The 17,731-nt window shown below is 44.9% G+C and overlaps 1 protein-coding gene across 2 annotated transcripts in view; it reads left to right on the top strand.

Moving 5' to 3' along the window:
- MID1 (midline 1) overlaps positions 1–17,731 on the top strand; it is a 388,602-nt gene that overhangs the window by 162,831 nt on the left and 208,040 nt on the right. The window lies entirely within an intron of this gene.

Here is a 17,731-nt window from a genome sequence, read left to right as displayed (position 1 = left end):
GGGTCAACAGAGGGGCTTTCTGGGATATGAGGAGGGGTCCCGGAGCCTGACTTGCCGGCCGGGGCGTCTGCCTTTTCGGGCGGCATCACATCGAGCCCCAGGTTGGGGAGAAATAAGAAAATAAAACCCCAAGCGGGGACCTTAGAAGTTGGTCAGCGCCCTCCCAAGGAAGCTCTTGACATAGGACTTGGGGGGGGGGCGCCTCAGTTCTGGGCGGCGGGGGCGGGGAGACGGGGATGTAAAAGTCAGAGGAAGTTAGTGGTCAAGCTGTCCTGAGCGCCGCCCCGCGACATCGGCCCCGGGCTGTGCCTGGAGAGGAGCACCTGCGCCTTCTCACAGCGCCTGGTCGCCGACCTGTCCGAGCTGGCGCGGGCGTTTCCGCTGCCTCTCTAGGGACTGGGCCGGCACCGCTGAGTGACAGCAGCAGCGAGAGGCGCTTCTGCAGGAGGCGGCCGGCAGAAGAGCCAGCGGAGACCCGAAAGGCTTTGTGAGCAGCTTCCCCGCGCGGCCGCCTGCAGCTCGCGGACCTCGGTCCTGGGGCCTGGACACCTACTGCCCGGCCCTCGGCGCCTGGGCCGCTGGCTGCTGTCCCCTGCCGGAGGGAAAAAACGGGTAAGACTGTGTGTCTTTCTCTATCCCCCCCCCCCATCTTTTTGTCCCTCTCCCGGCTGCTGAGGGAGCCACTGGATTGCAATGGGGAGTCTGTGATTCGGGGACACGCAGCATTGTCTCTGGCTTGTAAGGCTGCCCGCACAAAGGGCCGGTTTACTTTTCTCAAACTTGACTTGTGAGCCGCCGACATAAAACACGCATACACACACATACACACACACGTGCAGACACTGCCCTCCGGACTTGAGAAATTTAGAATATGTATATTTTAAATAATCTATCTAAATTTGATTTGTTTGGGGATCCAACTGAATGAAGGCAGGACGAAATTGACCTTTCTGGGAAATTCCACATCCTCCGTTTGTGGGGAGCCGGTCTTCTCTCTTGGCCTGCTGCACCTGCTGTGTGCCTAGCTCCAGCCCTTTGAAACCTTGGGCTGATCCCGGAAGTCAGGGGGCAAGCGCCCATCAGAGGAGGAAAGCGGGCTCTGGAGTCAGTGGCGAAGTTGATGGTGCATTTGTTGCCAGGCGGAGACATGAAGGCGCTGGCCCCAGTTCGGAAAGACTCGGCTCTTTTCCTGTGCCCAGTGCGCCCGCCCAGTCACGCAGCGGCAAGCCTGGCTTCTTGGCACACCTAATGATACTGGTATTTTGAGAATTGGCTGTGGGATTCGGGTGACAATGTATAGGATACTTACACATCACCCATGAAGAGGCTTCAAAAAGTTCACGATCTTTTGATTCCATTTCCCACAAGCTTTGGGAAGCCTCTTGTATCTTGTGTGAGTGGGGGTGGTGGGGCAGCTTCAAAACAGATCATGGAAAAATGGAATGAACATTTTTTGGGGGGAAGTTCTTTCTTGTTTGTTTTTCTTTTGTAATCATTTAATGGGAGTTTGTACAACTCTTATCACAATCCATCTATTGTGTCAAGCACACTTGTCCATCTGTTGCCATCATCAGTCCCAAAACATTTTCTTTCTATTTGAGCCCCTGGTATCAGCTCCTCATTTGTTTCCCTCCCTCCCCACCCCCGAACATTTAAAAAAAATCATTTTATTGGGGATTCTTACAATCCATACATCCGTTGTATCCATGTTTGAAGCCCCCTCCGATGCATCCTTGTATCATATCCTGGGAAAGTTGAGCATCAATCATTTATAAATGTATGAATCCCACTTGAGGAAACTATCCCTCGAGCCAATGACCCCCATGCTGTTGAGGAGGGGAGCCCCTGTGTGGAGTTGGGGTTGTGGAGGAGAGATAAGTGGCTGCCAGCTGTTGCTTCTATGAGGGGTTACTTCCCTTAGCTGAGACCCAAATTCCTGGGGGAAAAAACAACAACCAAGCTTCCTGCACCTCCCCCACCTCCAGAGCAGAGAGATTATTTGGGGTTGTTTGTCCCTGATTAAGTTGGGAAGGCTGTCTAATTAAGATGGCTTCCCCCAGCACTACCCTCCCCCCTCATTAAAATGAAACTCACAACCTTGCTCTCAGCACAGTCCTGGCGGCAGGTGTTGGGTGTCTGGAGACACGCACCCAGTTCCGGGGTTCCATACCCAGTTGCAAAGGTGGCAACTTTTATGTCCATTGAAATTAGGTCTTGAGGGTTGTTTGGGGTTTTTTCCTACTTACCTCCTCAGGGACATGATGACCTCAGTAGACCAGTAAAAATGATTGAGAATATCTGGCTTTAAACAAAATGATAACCAATAAGGGTTTGGGTTTTTTTAATGATGTAATTCTTGAAATCAAGTTCCTTGGTGGTTGGTGGTTGCGGTGAGAGTTATTTTAGAACTCAAGGCTGTGACTTCTCAGAAGTTGACTGCCGTCTGGGTTTGCCTTTCATCTCGGACTTGTGTGCTGCTCTTTCCCAACACCCAGGGACATTGAGAGCCTGAAGAAAAGAAGGAAGGAAGGAAGGAAGGAAGGAAGGAAGGAAGGAAGGAAGGAAGGAAGGAAGGAAGGAAGGAAAGAAGGGAGGGAGGGAGGGAGGGAGGGAGGGAGGAAGGAAAATAAAAGCAGTGCCTTCTCCATTTTATTTTTCATTCTCTTTTCAGCACACCATTCGAGCAACTGTCTGTGTCTCTGCTGAAGGCTGGCAGTGCGTTTGGGGCTCCCTGGGGGAAGAAAACAGTCCCTCGGTGTATCTGTGAACTGAGGGGACACCTGGGAGCTTGTCCAGTTGGAAGCCATGTTATTATTCATGATTCTCTGCTGCATGTTCATTCTGGTTTCAAAGACAATTTACCTTCATAACACGTGGGCCTGAGAGCATGGAGTTTATTAGAATTGATTCTTGGTTCCAGATTGATCTTTTAAAATATGTTGGATGGTCCTTTGCCATGACTGCCTGCTGAGAAGCCACTTCATCTGGCATGGGTTGATTGAGTGCCTGGTGTTCCTAGTACTGCGTGCATCACTGTTGGAGATTACAGCTCTCTTTTGGTGGGGTTAGGGCTCAATGTTGACCAAGATTACAATGTTATAGGCCAACTTCTGCCACATTATCAGTTGTTCCTCCTCTCACGCTCCTGCTCTTTAATCACAAATGTGACTTCAGCAGCAACAACTCAAGAAAGCCTCCCACTCCCTGCCAGCAAGTCAGTTTCAACCTGTATAGCAACCCTATGGGACAGGTAGGACTGCCCTGTGGGCTTCCAAGACTATTACTCTTGATGGGAGTAGAAAGCCCATCTTTCTCAGCAGCAATAGCAAACACTAATTCTTTTGAATGATTGATGCATTGAAATTGATTATCGGCTACTTCGAACTTAATGATGTAATTCTTGAAATCAAGAATCCTTGGTGGTTGGTGGTTGCCGGTGAGAGTTATTCTGCGCACACAACACAGTCCCCTCTGTATGTTATTCTCAGTACTGGGCATTTAAATAATTCAAAAGGGAGGTTACTCATGAATTCATCTGGTCATTGTAAACACTGGGAAAGAAATGGACCAAATTCCTTTCACTAAGCTTAATTTTTACATTGTATAAATGATGCTTTTCTGTTTCTTTCTTGCTATATTAGGTTTTTCTGTTGTGTGGCTTTAGTAAAAGGCTTTTATATGTGATGTGGACATGCATAATTTAAAAACCATACTGATAAGAAAAGAAATCCAAGGGAGAAAAAGAAACATTTCTTCAATCTACGAAGTGCCAGACACTGCCCTGGCCCCTTTATAAACATGTTAACATTTAACCTTTTCAACAGTACTGCAAAAACAGGTATTATGATACCTAGTTTAAAGATTAGGAAACTGAGGCACATAGATTTTAAGAATGAAATCAGGCCAGACCACTAGTCAGTGGGCAAATTCAGCTCTGCCCCCTGTTTCACAAAGGCACTTCTAACTGATTTATTTACAGCCCTGGGGGTGTGGTGGGTTATGAGTTACACTACTAACTGCAAGGTCTGTAGTTTGAAATCACCAGCTGCCCCTCAGGAGAAAGATGAGGCTTTCTACTCCTAAAATGAATGACAGTCTCAGAAACTCATAGTTTTACCCTGTTCCATAGGGTTGCTATGAGGCTGAATCGGAATCAACTCAGGGGTAGTGATTGAGCCACTCTATTACCAGGTCTAACTTCCTTCCCAATTTGGGAGCAATAGAAACCTTTGAATATTCAACTACTAGTCTAGGGTGAGCAGTTCAAACCCACTCAGAGGCACCTCAGAAGATAAATGTGGCCCTCTGTTTACTAAAGGACACAGCCTGGAAAAATCGCTGGAGGGCAGTTCTACTCTGCACACATGAAGGTGCCTGGAGACAGTCGACTAATGACAACCACCAATAATCTCCTTTCTCAGGTCCCATTGCTACCTTGCCCGTTAACTTGTCTTGAGACTTCCAGAGAATTCTACTTGACAAAAGTTCTACTTGTTCCCTTGATTTCCCTTATGAGCACACAAAATAAGTTAGGCACAGATGGGGGAAATGTTGTAAAACTGCTTTCAAAATGTCAAAGAAACAACATATGAGACTAAAATGTGGACTGCAAGATATTAGATTTGTTTGGTTAGGAGAAATGAGAAATAAGTTTGGTTTGGGATCCCATCTGCCCTCGTTGTCACCCCGTAGCCAGAGGGGATCCCAGTTTTCAGAAAATCTGTGATGTCTTTATTTCTCATCCCTCATTTGCATAGAGACCCAGATTCCCTTGGCCTCACTTGTTAACTCCAGGAAAGGATAGAGTTGTGGAAAACTTGGAAATGCACCCCACCTCCAACCCGCTTCCAGTGTTACTAGTTGAAAGAGAGAAAGTTCTGGCATGTCATTCATAATAAGGGCTTTTAAATGTAGTAATGCATAAGGGTAGGACTTTCCCAGCATCCTCCCCAATTTACCTATCTCATCACATGTATTTTGTCAGCACTGTTCTTTCAGTTGAGGAGCCCTGATGACGTATGGGATCCCTGTTGAGCTGTTAACCACAAAACCAGCAGTTCGAAACCACCAGCCGCTCCACCAGGGAGCGATAAGGTATTCTACTCCCGTAAAGAATGACAGCATCAGAAACCCACAGGGGTGGTTCTACCCTGTCCTATATGGTTCCTATGAATTGAAACTAACTTGATGGCAGTGACTTTGAGTGGTGGTGGTGGTGGTTGTTTTTGCCTCTTCCATTGGCTGTGGGCCAGGCTCCTATTGCTGCTATAACAAATTAGTGGCTTACAACAATACAAACTTCTTATGGGCTGGAGACCATTCTGGAGACCAGAAGCTCCAAATGGGTTTTACCAGGCTAAATTAAAGGTATCATAGAATTGCATTCCCTCTGAAAGCTCTAGGAGTGAATTTGTCCATTGCTCCCCCGCTCCCTTAACTTTTAGAAACCTCCTGCATCCTTTAGTTTGTGGATGCAAAACACCAATCTCTGCTTCTACCATCACACATCATCTATTGACTGGGTGGCTCCAGTCTTCTGTTTCCTTTATAAGGACCCTTGTGATTAAATTACCCCACCTGGATAATTGAAAGGAATCTACCCATCTTAAAACCCTTAAATTAATGCCATTTTCAAAGTCCCTTTTGCCACTGAGAATTAAGACATGGATGTCTTTGGGAGAGGCCATTATTCTGCCTTGTTTCAATTCTCTTTATAGCTACTTGATATTTGTTATATGATGCTGAAGGTAATGGGGAACCTCAGAGAGATTGCAAATAGAGAGAGGAAAAACCACTCAGGCTTGCGTTTTAGAAAGTTTGCCGAGAGAGCCCTCTGGAGATGAAGGTACCGCGATGACATCAAGTGTAATGCAAGGGGATGAGTTGGTGACGGTCTGTAGAGGAAGGGAAGGGGATGAGTTTGAAAGGTTGAGGACAGTGAAGTGAGGCTGTTGGCGGGGCAGCTGTGAGGAAGACATTTGTGACCTGGACAGCTTGGAAGGTGGAGAGGATAAGTGCTTCTGAGAAAATGCTAGTTGTCAGAAACACCGCTTCCCTCTTGTATAGTTGTAGTTGTTGTGAGGCGCTATCGAGTCGGTTCCTATGTATAGTCACCCTATGTACAACGGAACAAGACACCGCCCAGTCACTCCTGTGCCATCCTCCCAATGTTGCGATGCCTGAGACCATTGTCCCCGCCGCTGTAGCAGTCCAGCTCATTGAGGCACTTCCTATTTTTCACTGCCCCTCCATTTGACCGAGTGTGCTGTCCTTCTCCAGGGTCTGGAGTACGTGAAGTGATGTCTTGCCATCCTTGCCTCTAAAGAACATTCTCGCTGTACTACTTGGAAGACAGATTTGTTTGTCTTTTGAAAGTCTATGTACTTTCAAAACTCATCGTCAGCCCTGAAATTCAAATGAATTCCTCCAGTATTATACCAGTAATAATAATATCAACAACTAACACGTATTGAATGTTCGTTCAATGGTATCCCATGTACATTACATTTAATCTTCCTATCAACCATTTTAGAGAGCTATTAAGGAGCTTTGGTGGCCTGGTGGGTAATGTACTGGGCTGCTCCCTGCAGGATCAGCAGTTTGAACCTACCATCTACTCTGTAGGAGAAATATGAGACTTTCAGTTCCTATGAAGATTGACCGCCTGGGAAACGCACAGGGACAGTTCTTCTCTGTCTTGGAGGGTCACCATGAGTCAGAGTTGACTTGATGGCAAGGAAAGCCTGACTCCTAGGGGCAGTGGTGGATCAGGCAGTGGTAGAATTCAGGCCTTCCATGTGAGAGACCCAGGTTTCAGTCCTCGCCAGGGAACCTCATGTGCACGCCCCACTGTTTATGGGAGCTAGTGTGTGGCTATGATGCTGAGCAGGTTTCCAAGGAGGTTCCAGACTAAGACAGAGTAGGAAGAAAATCCTGACAACCAATTCCAATTCCAAAATCAGCCAGTGAAAACTCTATGGATTGGAACAGTGTAATTCTGTTAGTCATGGGGTCACACCGAGGGGTCGGCCAACTCCATAGGAGCTAACAACAGCCATCTGGCTCCGGGCTCCATGGTTTTAATTCTTAGACTTTACTCTTTCAATAAGTAAGTCATTATAATTTGATAGGACATTTAGGATGGGAGCTCTCGGTATATTTCACTGGGGGTGGGGACAGGCAGCAGTGATACCCATTGCTGCTATCATGATGAACTGTGATTTTGTGCTGGGGCAAATCCATGAAGATTTCTGGCCATAGGGAAGGAATGATCCTCGATAAATTAAAACGTTGGTAGAGAGCATTGACCTGGGCAAAGGGCCAGCATTTGAGAAAGATCTTATTTCCTGACTCTCTAAGAATTTCTATCTGTGCAGAGAAACAGTATTGCGAGCATAAAAAATAGATGAGCACAAACTATATGGCTCCAAGTTCTCTGGATAAATGTACACATGAGACCATGGTCCTTCTTTAGAAGGGAGTGGGCAGGAGCAAGGCCATGAGAAAGGAATGGGTATTAGGTACACTCATCGAGTGACTCAATGTGCTGTGCACTCTCCAGGCGTCCTTTAGGACGACGCTATGGGGCATCCTCTGCCTGACAGAAGGAGAAATTGAGGCAGAGAGAAGGGAAGTGAGGTCACAAGATCATGACTGGCAGAGCGACATTGGAACCACCAGACCTCGTTTCTAGTTCTTGGTCGAGTGTTGAAAAGATATTGGGTTCACTCCAGCAGACAGAATGACCTAAGCAATTTTTCTGTGTTTAGAGGTCTTATATATAAACATGCGTTTATAAAACACTTTTTATGAGCCTTCCAAGAGTTCTAGCCCCACAAGTTGACCTCTCCCCAAATTTATGATGATGAAGCCAGACCCTGGGTCCTGTGCTGAGCCTAAGTTCTCATTCAGTTTCGGAATAAATAACACATCACTGCTGACAAGTGCCCTTAGGCGTTGGGACAAAGCATGGAGAATGTTTCAGTGACATTCTGCCTACAGACAGATGCCATCATGCAAGCCAAAAAGCAGTGCTTGAAGTGGAAACTCAGTATCACATTGAAAGAAAATGATTGTTCAGATTTTTTTCATCCACCCTCAGGATCAAGCACTTCTTGGTATATTCTAGATGTTTAAGATTAATTTTTTAAAAGCTAAGATGCATAGTGGAAACCTAAATAAATGTAGTTCACAATATGGCAATAAGCTCTTTAAAGACAACTATCATAAGCCTTCAATTCAATATTTTTGTGTTGCATCAATTTCCACGATAGAGATCATGTGCCCTCAGGTCACAGTCATATGAGATCTATATCTCTGTAGGTCCAGACCACAAGGATGCGTTCCGTGAGGACTTTTTCAGTATTTTTTAAGGTGCAAGTTTACATAGTGAGTTAGGTTCCCATTTATCAATTTTATTACCGTTGATCTGTGACATTGGTGAACATTTTCACAACGTGCCAGGACTCATGATTTCCCTTCTGCTTGGTCTGTTTCTATTGATCTAACTTCCCGGCCTTCTCATCTTTGCTTTCAGGTAAATGTTGATCAGCTGATCTAGTAGAGTTAATTGTTTAAGGGACACATGACCCATGGGTGGCACTGTTTATTTTATAATCCAATCTATTGTCTGGCTGAAAAGTGATATTTAGAAGTGGTTTCAGTTCTAGGCTAAAAGGATGTCTTAGAACGGTAGTCTCGGGGGTTCTTCTGATCTATAAGGACTTGGTAAATCTAGTCCTTCTTTTTAAATTTTGGGTTTTGTGCTACATTTTTCTTCCATTCTAACAAGGACGTTCTTTTGGGCCTGGTCAGAAAGGTCTGCAGTGATAGCCGGGTACCATTTAGTTTCTCTGGTCTCAGGTTTGAAGAGGCCAGGATTACTGTGGGCTATTAAGCTTTTAGATTAGTTTCTTCTTTAAGTCTTTGGTTTATTTCTGCTTGTTTTTTTTCCCCGAACAGATATCATATTGTTCCATAGTTCAATCACATCAAGCAGTGTTGTGCAATTGGTACAACAATCAATTTCAAAACATTCTCTTCTTTCCTGATCTTGGCATGAGCTCCCCTTTCCCCTCCTTCCCCACTGTATCCTCCCAGAAGCCTACTTATACTTGCTATCTCTATAGGTTCTTGGTTTTCTTCATCCTCTTTTACTCGAGCTAAGTAGAAACCAGTCGTTGTATCTTAGATGGCAGCTCACCAGCTTCCAAGACCCCAGGTGCTACTTACCCCAAAATGGTGTAGAACATTAACTTTATGCCAATTGACTAAGTTATCCCACAAAGCTATAGTCTTAAGCCCTTCAATCTAGTACACCAATTCCATGTCTAGGAAGTCTCCATAACCATGTCCCCTATGTGCTTCATTATATTCATGGATAGATATGTAGCACAGACAAACATAGGCCTACAGACACACCGGTACCTACACATGATACCCTCTCGTATGCTTTCCTGTAGACATAAATGCATATACTTCCACTTATGTAGCCCCATACATAATTTTGAATTGTTATTACTGTTGCTGCAGAATTGACTATGTTACGAGTCCTGCTTTATTCTTGCTACCTCACATGAACAAATGTGATCGACAAATTACGGTTCCATGGCTTGAAGCTACTGCCAACCCAAGCTTGCCCTCAGAAGTTTAGTTGACAATGCCGGTCCCTTCACAATACAGCAGCAAGAGCACTCATTCTTCCACGGCTTATCAAAGGAAATCATTCATCTTCGTTAATTATTTGAACTTTCCCTCATTTGTAATGCACTGTATGGACGCAAGAAAAGTGTGGGAAATTGGGACATAATTGTAACATAATAGGCATTTAAGCCTTATATTTTCATAACAAAACTGTCCTAAATTAAAATAAAAATGATATGCAAATAGGATTTGTTTAGCTAAATGTGGGCGTAAGGGGTGCATGATATCAGTATGCATTAGAACAACATGAATAATTTATCTTATGATGTAAAACCTAATAAAGATTTCATGATCCTCCATGAGCCTTTAAAATTATGTGGGTAATCTCAACATGGCAGCCTAATGGAAGCAGCTTCTACAACTCTGCCTGGCACTTTGTTTCTAACTGCTGGAACCCTTAGGAAAGGGTGGATCGCAGAATGATGTGTAACCAGAGGTTGCAAAGGAGTTTCTCTCTCCAGATACCCATTCAGGGAATTCTGGTGCTGTTTGCCTTTAAAGCCATGCGATGCCCACTCTTGCTTCTGAATAAGGCGGACCACTTTCTGATCGCTAAATCGAATGATTTCAATGCTATGGGATCATTTCCATTAAGAGAAACTGTTGTCGGGACTTTGTTTCCTATAAGTATTTTTGGCCTGTTGCTTTTAATTCCATGATGATGCATGCTATGGTATAGTTGAGTTAAATCTATCGCATCTCCCTCTTCTTTATGGATGAGTTCCAGTTCTCTTGGTGATAGAACTAAAAGCTCACAAGATGCTGTGTATCAGCAACTAAACAATTAGTCATTGAGGAGCTTTGGGGAAATTACTCAAGCAGCGAATTAATCATTGTAAATCGGTCTCCCTGAACAAATGCAAGTTCTCTGAAAGAACTCCCTACACACATCCCTGCCCTCTGTTCTCTTATTAAAGGTGTAAAATTTCATAAACCTTGGGAAAAACATTATGAATTCTCGTTTTTGTGTACTACAACTAGTATTTTTTCCAGACATGTATTTCCATAATTAAACATCCTAAAATACAAATCCCATTATTATTTGTTATGTCTAGTCAGTAATTAGACCTCAGCTGGTAGGGCAATTTTAGAACAGAGTTTACCAATTTACATACTAATCCAGCAGAGTCTGGTGGGACATGATTAGCATAGATTCAGTCAACATCTTAATTAGCCCTAATCCCAGCATGCACTCCGTGGTGCTTTACCAACCCCCACCCCTATGCATCTTGGTTAGCTGACTCTTTTTCCCTCCCAACAAATTCCAGTGCTTCTAAAGATATTTCCCAGTGCTCTTCTTCACAGACACAATCACTGCATCTTGAAGTGTTATGCCAGGCGAGGCCTCTGGTAGAGAAATTTGGCCAGGCAAGTGGCATACACAAGACTGAAATAAAACCCAAGTGCCCCAGGGTGTTCTTCTAGGATGCTCAAGTACACTCACTCCTCCAGTCTGGACAGGGAGGTCTGTAAGCCATCCTGAGACACATAAGAATCTTTTCTATTTTCTAAACCCACTAGAGAAGAATATTCGATATTCCTGCCTGCCCTTGGGGGCCCATTTCATCATTTACAAGCTCTCATGTCAGGAAATTCCTGAGACCTAACCCAGCGCCCTCATGTTGCCTATTTCAACCTCTTGCCTTTCTTACCAGCCATTCTGAAAATGGAGCACAGGTGGCCACCTCCAATATGTAGCTGACCACCGGAATGAAAGGATCTTCCTCCTCCACTCCTCCTCCTCCTTCCTCTCCTCCTCCTTCACTCCCTCCTCCTCCACTCCCTCCTCCTCCACTCCCTCCTCCTCCATTCCCTCCTCCTCCACTCCCTCCTCCTCCTTCCTCTCCTCCTCCTCCACTCCCTCCTCCTCCTTCCTCTCCTCCTCCTCCACTCCCTCCTCCTCCATTCCCTCCTCCTCCATTCCCTCCTCCTCCACTCCCTCCTCCTCCTTCCTCTCCTCCTCCACTCCCTCCTCCTCCTCCACTCCCTCCTCCTCCTTCCTCTCCTCCTCCTCCACTCCCTCCTCCTCCTTCCTCTCCTCCTCCTCCTCCACTCCCTCCTCCTCCACTCCCTCCTCCTCCACTCCCTCCTCCTCCTTCCTCTCCTCCTCCTCCACTCCCTCCTCCTCCTTCCTCTCCTCCTCCTCCACTCCCTCCTCCTCCTCCACTCCCTCCTCCTCCACTCCCTCCTCCTCCTCCACTCCCTCCTCCTCCACTCCCTCCTCCTCCATTCCCTCCTCCTCCACTCCCTCCTCCTCCTTCCTCTCCTCCTCCTTCCTCTCCTCCTCCTCCTTCCTCTCCTCCTCCTCCTTTTAACCTTCTCTTCGTCAGGTTGAATTTTTTCAGCTCCTTGACTCTTTGCTCCGAGGTCCCTTTCCTTTAACTCTTTGAACTGCTTTATGATTTTTTTTATCCCTCTTTAATTGTGGAGCTCGAAACTAGGCAGAGCGCCTCTTGAAATCGTTTGAATGAGATTTCCTCGGGAGAGATATCCAGTATAGCCTAGGGCCACTTCCTGCTTCCTTTTACATTCAGTGCTTACTCTTAGTTAGCTGGCTAGGTTGGCTAATTCTTGTCCCATTATTATTTTTTAAGTAATTTGATTTTTTTCTTGCATGTTACTCTGTAACCTAGAGGGAATTTCTTCTGTTTTCTTTGTAATTGTGCCTGTAATTTATGGAGAGCATTTTGAGTTTCAATTCCAGTTTTCAAACCTAGATGCTCTAAAACCAAACCCATTACTGTCAAATTGAGTTCCAACTCATAGCTACCTTATACAACAGAGTAGACCTGCCCCACGAGATTTCCAAATCTGTGAATCTTGGAGGAAGTGGACATTACTCCCGAAGAGCAGCTGGTGGGTTCAAACAACTGACCTTTCAGTTTGCAGTCCGATGCTTTAACCACTGCACTATCCAGACTCCTTTTCAAAGGTACAAACAACTGGAAATGTCGGCCAAGCTTTGAAACCTTTTGCAAATTCAATGTAAGCATTGCCGATTATTTACTTTGCAATCCCGGGAGATGAAGTTCATGGTGGCAGCCCTTGTCTATTGTGAGCACCCTCCAACCCAGGGGGGTTCATCTTCTTGAACTCTACCAGGCAATATTTTGTGATGATCCATTGGGTTTATTTAGATCACACCTAGTCAAGGCGTCAGAAGGTGTTGCTCCTAAAAGCTAACGTCTCTATTGATCCCTGTTTAGAAACTTAAGAATCCTTACAATAATAAAAGTTTATAAAGGATGACTTGTATTCTTTTGGAAACTGCTAGTTATGTTTCTGTGGGCAAGAAGCAGGTGTGAGGAGTAGGGTATGGGCGTATTTATAGCCCCCCCAAACTTCTTGTTGTTGACAACTCTACGCATAATCTAACTATTTCTTACTGTTGCACTTCTGCAGGAGCCACTGATGGATGGCAGCTCAGATATGGAGGGTGATGGTGTGAGTTTCTCTTGGGCTGCTTGGTTGACTTGCTTTGTTTACTTTCGTTTGGGGGTGTGTTTTAAATAAAAACTTCCGAGTTTACATTTTTGTTTTTTCAGCTTGGCCAGTAGAATATTTTTGGTGGAGATGGGGATATTGATTGCAACCAAAAGGTTTATGCTTCTCCACCCTAAGCTGGTCCTATATTCTGGAGGTATCATTAATAAAATGTTAAAATCCATCATTTTCTATTCTACAGCCAGCAAATCCACTTTTAGGGAAATGAAAACACATGTCTCCACAAAACATGCACATGGAGAGTCATAGTGGCCTTCTTTATAATAGCCAACACGAGGGAACAGCACAATTGTCCATCAACTGAGGGGTGGATGAACAGAAGTGTGGTCTATCTATATGATCACACAGTGGAAAATTATTCACCTCTAAAAAGAAGCGAAGTCCTAATCTCTACTAAGTGAAAGAAACCAGTCACACAAGACCATGTAGTGTATGATTGCACTTGTAGGACCTGACCAGGTTAGGCAAGTCTATAGAACTAGAAAGCACCATACAGGTTGCTTAAGGCTGAGAGAGAAAGGAATCCTGAGAGAGAAAGGTACCATGGTTAAAGTGCTTGGCTGCTAGCCAGAAGACTCGGGGTTCGACCCCCTCACACAAGTTGAAGGAGAAAGATGGGGTAATCTGATTCCAAAGAAATGTGCTATCTCAGAAACCCCACAGAACAGTTCCGCTCTGCTCTATGAGGTCATGATGAGTTGGAATCCATGGGGTGGGGTGGGGGGTTTTTAGTGCTGAGTGTGTGTGTGTGTGGGGGGGAAGAGTGACAATGAACTGTCCAGGTTAGGCAACTCTACAGAACTAGAACGGAGATTAAAGGTTGCTTAGGCCTGAGCGAGAAAGGCACTACCTTGGTGATGCCATGGTTAGAGTAGGGGAGGTGAAATTGATCAAATGTGGATCAAGGTGATGCTTGCAAAGCCTGTGAAAAGCCGTACTGATTTGTACATTTTAAATGGACGAATTAAATCCTATATAATTTATTCTCATATACCAACTAAGCTATTAAAAAGTAATAAAGGAAAAAAGTTCTGAAAGCCAAGTGTTTCCAGGTGAGGCCCCAAATACTTCCAATTGTTATCGTTTAAAAAGAGACAACCAACACCTGTTATTTTAATAAATGTTGGTTCCCAATGACATGATTGAAAATCTTAAACAAGATCTTTTAAGTTCAGCGGTGACTTTAGAGATGTGTAGCACAGAATAAAGCAACTGGGGCCAGGATGCAGAATCTGGGTTTTAATCTGCAGCCTCATCAGTAGCACGCTGTGCAAGATCAAGCCAATGGCTGGACCTCTTTGGAACTTAGTGGCCCTTTTGCCCCATGGGAATAATGGCAGCGGTCACTAGCAAGCTCAGCGAATGCTAGTCACACATGTGATGATATCTTTAAAAATGCCACAGAAAGGCAAAGGCTGGTTAATAAATGGCCAGCAGAGTGGATTATACATACCAATCATATATTTTTTTAGTCCATTAATGTTTACATTGAATTAGAAGCGGCTCTGATTCCCCACACACATGCGCGCACACGCACACTCACACTCTAAAGAGACAGGAACAGACATCTATATTAGATTTCGTGTTGGCTTGAGGTCTATTTTCTATTATACTTTTTAATTTCTAAACTTCACTAGGGGAGCAATACCGCTAACTAGAGTTTGAACCACCAAGCATTTTTGAAAAGCTAGCGAGAAAGGTAAAGTGAGAGATCCAATTACACAGCCAGATGTATGGACACAGCGAGTATTGATTTCCCAACAACTGGCAGAGCATCTAAAGCAGTCAAGGTCAATAGATCCCGCCAGTCAGCATTGTTCACAGAATTCTGTTCTAAAGGAGTTGACAATTGGGGGAAGACATAATGTTAGTTTGAGAAAGTCCACTCAGTGGTCCCACCCTCCTTTAGCTCTGGATGTCAAGGACTGGAGACAATGGTATATGGTTTTGTAGTCACAATGAGCTGAGGAGCTTTGGTGGCACAGTGGATTAAGGGTTGGGCTGATAACCACAAGGCTGGCATTTCAAGCCCCCCAGCCACTCTGTGGGAAACAGAGGAGGCTGCCTGTTCCTTTCCCGAAAATTACAGTCTTGGAAACCCCAGGGAACAATTCTACTCTGTGCCATAGTGTCCCCCTGAGTGGAATCAACTCAACGGCAGTGGGTTTTTTTTTTCTACTGAGAAGGCAGATTCCTGTCCACATACAAGCAGAAAAATGCATCTTGGTTTGGCCTGGAAATTGGAATGACTTTTTTTGTGCTGAGATAGTTAAAGACACACAGGAGATTGCCACACTAGCCCCGTGGACCAGTCACAAAGTTTCCTCCATTTATAGCATCTTTCCTACCTGTAGTATATTGTCAAATCCAGGAAATTGACATTGACGCACAACCATCAAAGAGTAGGTTTTTACAGTGGTAAATTTCCCATAGAACTTGGCCTTGGCATCTGAAGTCTATAGTGCCACAATTTATCGTGTTTCCTTAGATCAAGTGTTTACTATTGCAGGGTGTAATTTGATTCTTCGTGTAAACAGATATTGCCCTAAGTGTTGGTTTGTTTAATTATGATCATTGAAACACTGATCTTGGTGCCTTTTAGTTGACATTGGGATCCAAAAATACTAATAAGCTCCGTTTCAAAATATAATACTATTTTTTTTAATTCCCAGTTGCTTTCAAACAACACTTAGATCATTAAATTAGCTCCTCATTGTTCCCTTCGAGGTGGCAGGCATTATTAAAATGTATTCTGCATATTTTGTTCCTGTAATTATGTCTAATCAGGGCGAATTGATGCTGTAGTAAAATACGTAATTAAAAACACATATTTAAGATATAAGTGGGAAACAAAGGAGAATCTCTCCTATTTTGCTAAGTGACAGAAACGGATAGAACTGGGCAATATTAGGCAAGACAGGCAGCCTGAAAAAAAAAGTGCACTAATCAGTTGAAAATCCCCGATTTTGAATAGAAATAGCCTGGCCTTAAGACAAAAGAAGGGGCCAGGGATGGTGTATTCTTTCCCCCCTGCAGAATGGATGCTGAAAGATGTGAGGGTCTGGCGAACGTCTCCAAAGCCGATTCACAGCACGCCAGGAGGGAAGCTTTCTGGAAGAAATGCCTTCCCAGGCTGCGTAAATGGCATATGTCAAGGGGAAGAGACCCAGCCTAGTGGTGATTGAGCAGGGGCTGCTGTGGGCCCGGTTCTTTTGTGTCGTGGTCATTTACATGACTTTACCACAACAATGTGTTCCCCAGTCAATAAAACAAGACGCTTTGCCATAGCAACCGGTTCAGAATGTGGCACAGTCTCCCTGTTGTCCCTGAGACATTAAAAAAAATAGTTGCCTATAGAAACCCTCCTTATGAATATGTTCAGCCATTCCTTTATGGCACCAGGGCTTGTTTCGGATTTTCAGGTCGGGGTTTTCTTTGCGCGTCCGATCTTTCCTTCCTCGGTTGGTGAGAGTGGGCTTTGTGTCGCTACTCGGGGAGCTTACAGGCGGAGGGGTGGGAGGGGTTGGAAGATATCTGAGGCTGAGATGGAAAATGCAGTTCTTGTGTATGGTCGCAGCCGACCATTAACACTCTCCAAGAACTCGGGGAAAATGCAGGAATGGAATAGACATCCCTAAGCCATTTGGGGTTGCTTGGAAACTCGGTCATCAACGGCCCCTCAGTGTTTGCACTTTCCACTTCTTACCATAACATATCAACATGTGTGTATAATGCAACACATTTTTGAAAGTCAGACGGAAATGCACGCCACACTCAACGCTCTGCTTGCAAAGATAGCGCACCAGCACACACGCAGGCAGGTCTGTCAGCACGGGAATTAAGCGCCACTTCTTCCCTCCTCCTTTGAAGGGCATTGCCTGGCAAGATAAAGGTGTCCCATTAAGGAAATCCACCAGCCCTCCACCCTTGGTTTAAGCCATCATGCTTTCTCCAGGTCTGAATCTCTTGCGATCGAATAGGAATGTTATCCAAAAAGGCAAATTGGAGAGGATTTGAATGGGGAGTGAGAACAGTTGAATGCCATCTTGCTCTGCTACTTTCAGTGGGATTTCGCGTCTAGCAGATCATTAGAAAACCTCAGGAGTGGGTCTGACTTGGTAGGAAGGAAATTCTTTTGCTTGCTACCTTGCTGATTCCTCTGAAAGATGTGACCTCGATGGCACAGACACTGTGTTGTGCCCTTTCCCCACCTCTGTTCCTGGTCCATTGCTGACTTCTGGAAAGCAGCCATCCCTTGATGCTGGGGCCTGCATGCCTGTAGTGATGAATGAGCATTGGATTCTGTGCACCTGACTCCATACTGATCATAAATTAGTTATGAGCTGGTAATAAACAACCTGAACTATTCCCTGCTTCTCAGCAAGCCGCAGACCCCAGGGGTCACCAAGCACTGCAAGATCAAACTGGACTTGCCAATGAGACCCCATCAATTATTCCTGCCCTTCCGCGGTGGCCATGGGGAGAACTTGAACCAGCAGAGTCTCTGTTTGCTCCTCTGATCCAC

The sequence above is a fragment of the Tenrec ecaudatus genome, chromosome X, assembly GCF_050624435.1.
Source record: "Tenrec ecaudatus isolate mTenEca1 chromosome X, mTenEca1.hap1, whole genome shotgun sequence".
NCBI classification, from domain to species: domain Eukaryota; kingdom Metazoa; phylum Chordata; class Mammalia; order Afrosoricida; family Tenrecidae; genus Tenrec; species Tenrec ecaudatus.
Note: the sequence above shows the minus strand (reverse complement) of the source record. Positions and strands in the feature narration are given on the sequence as shown.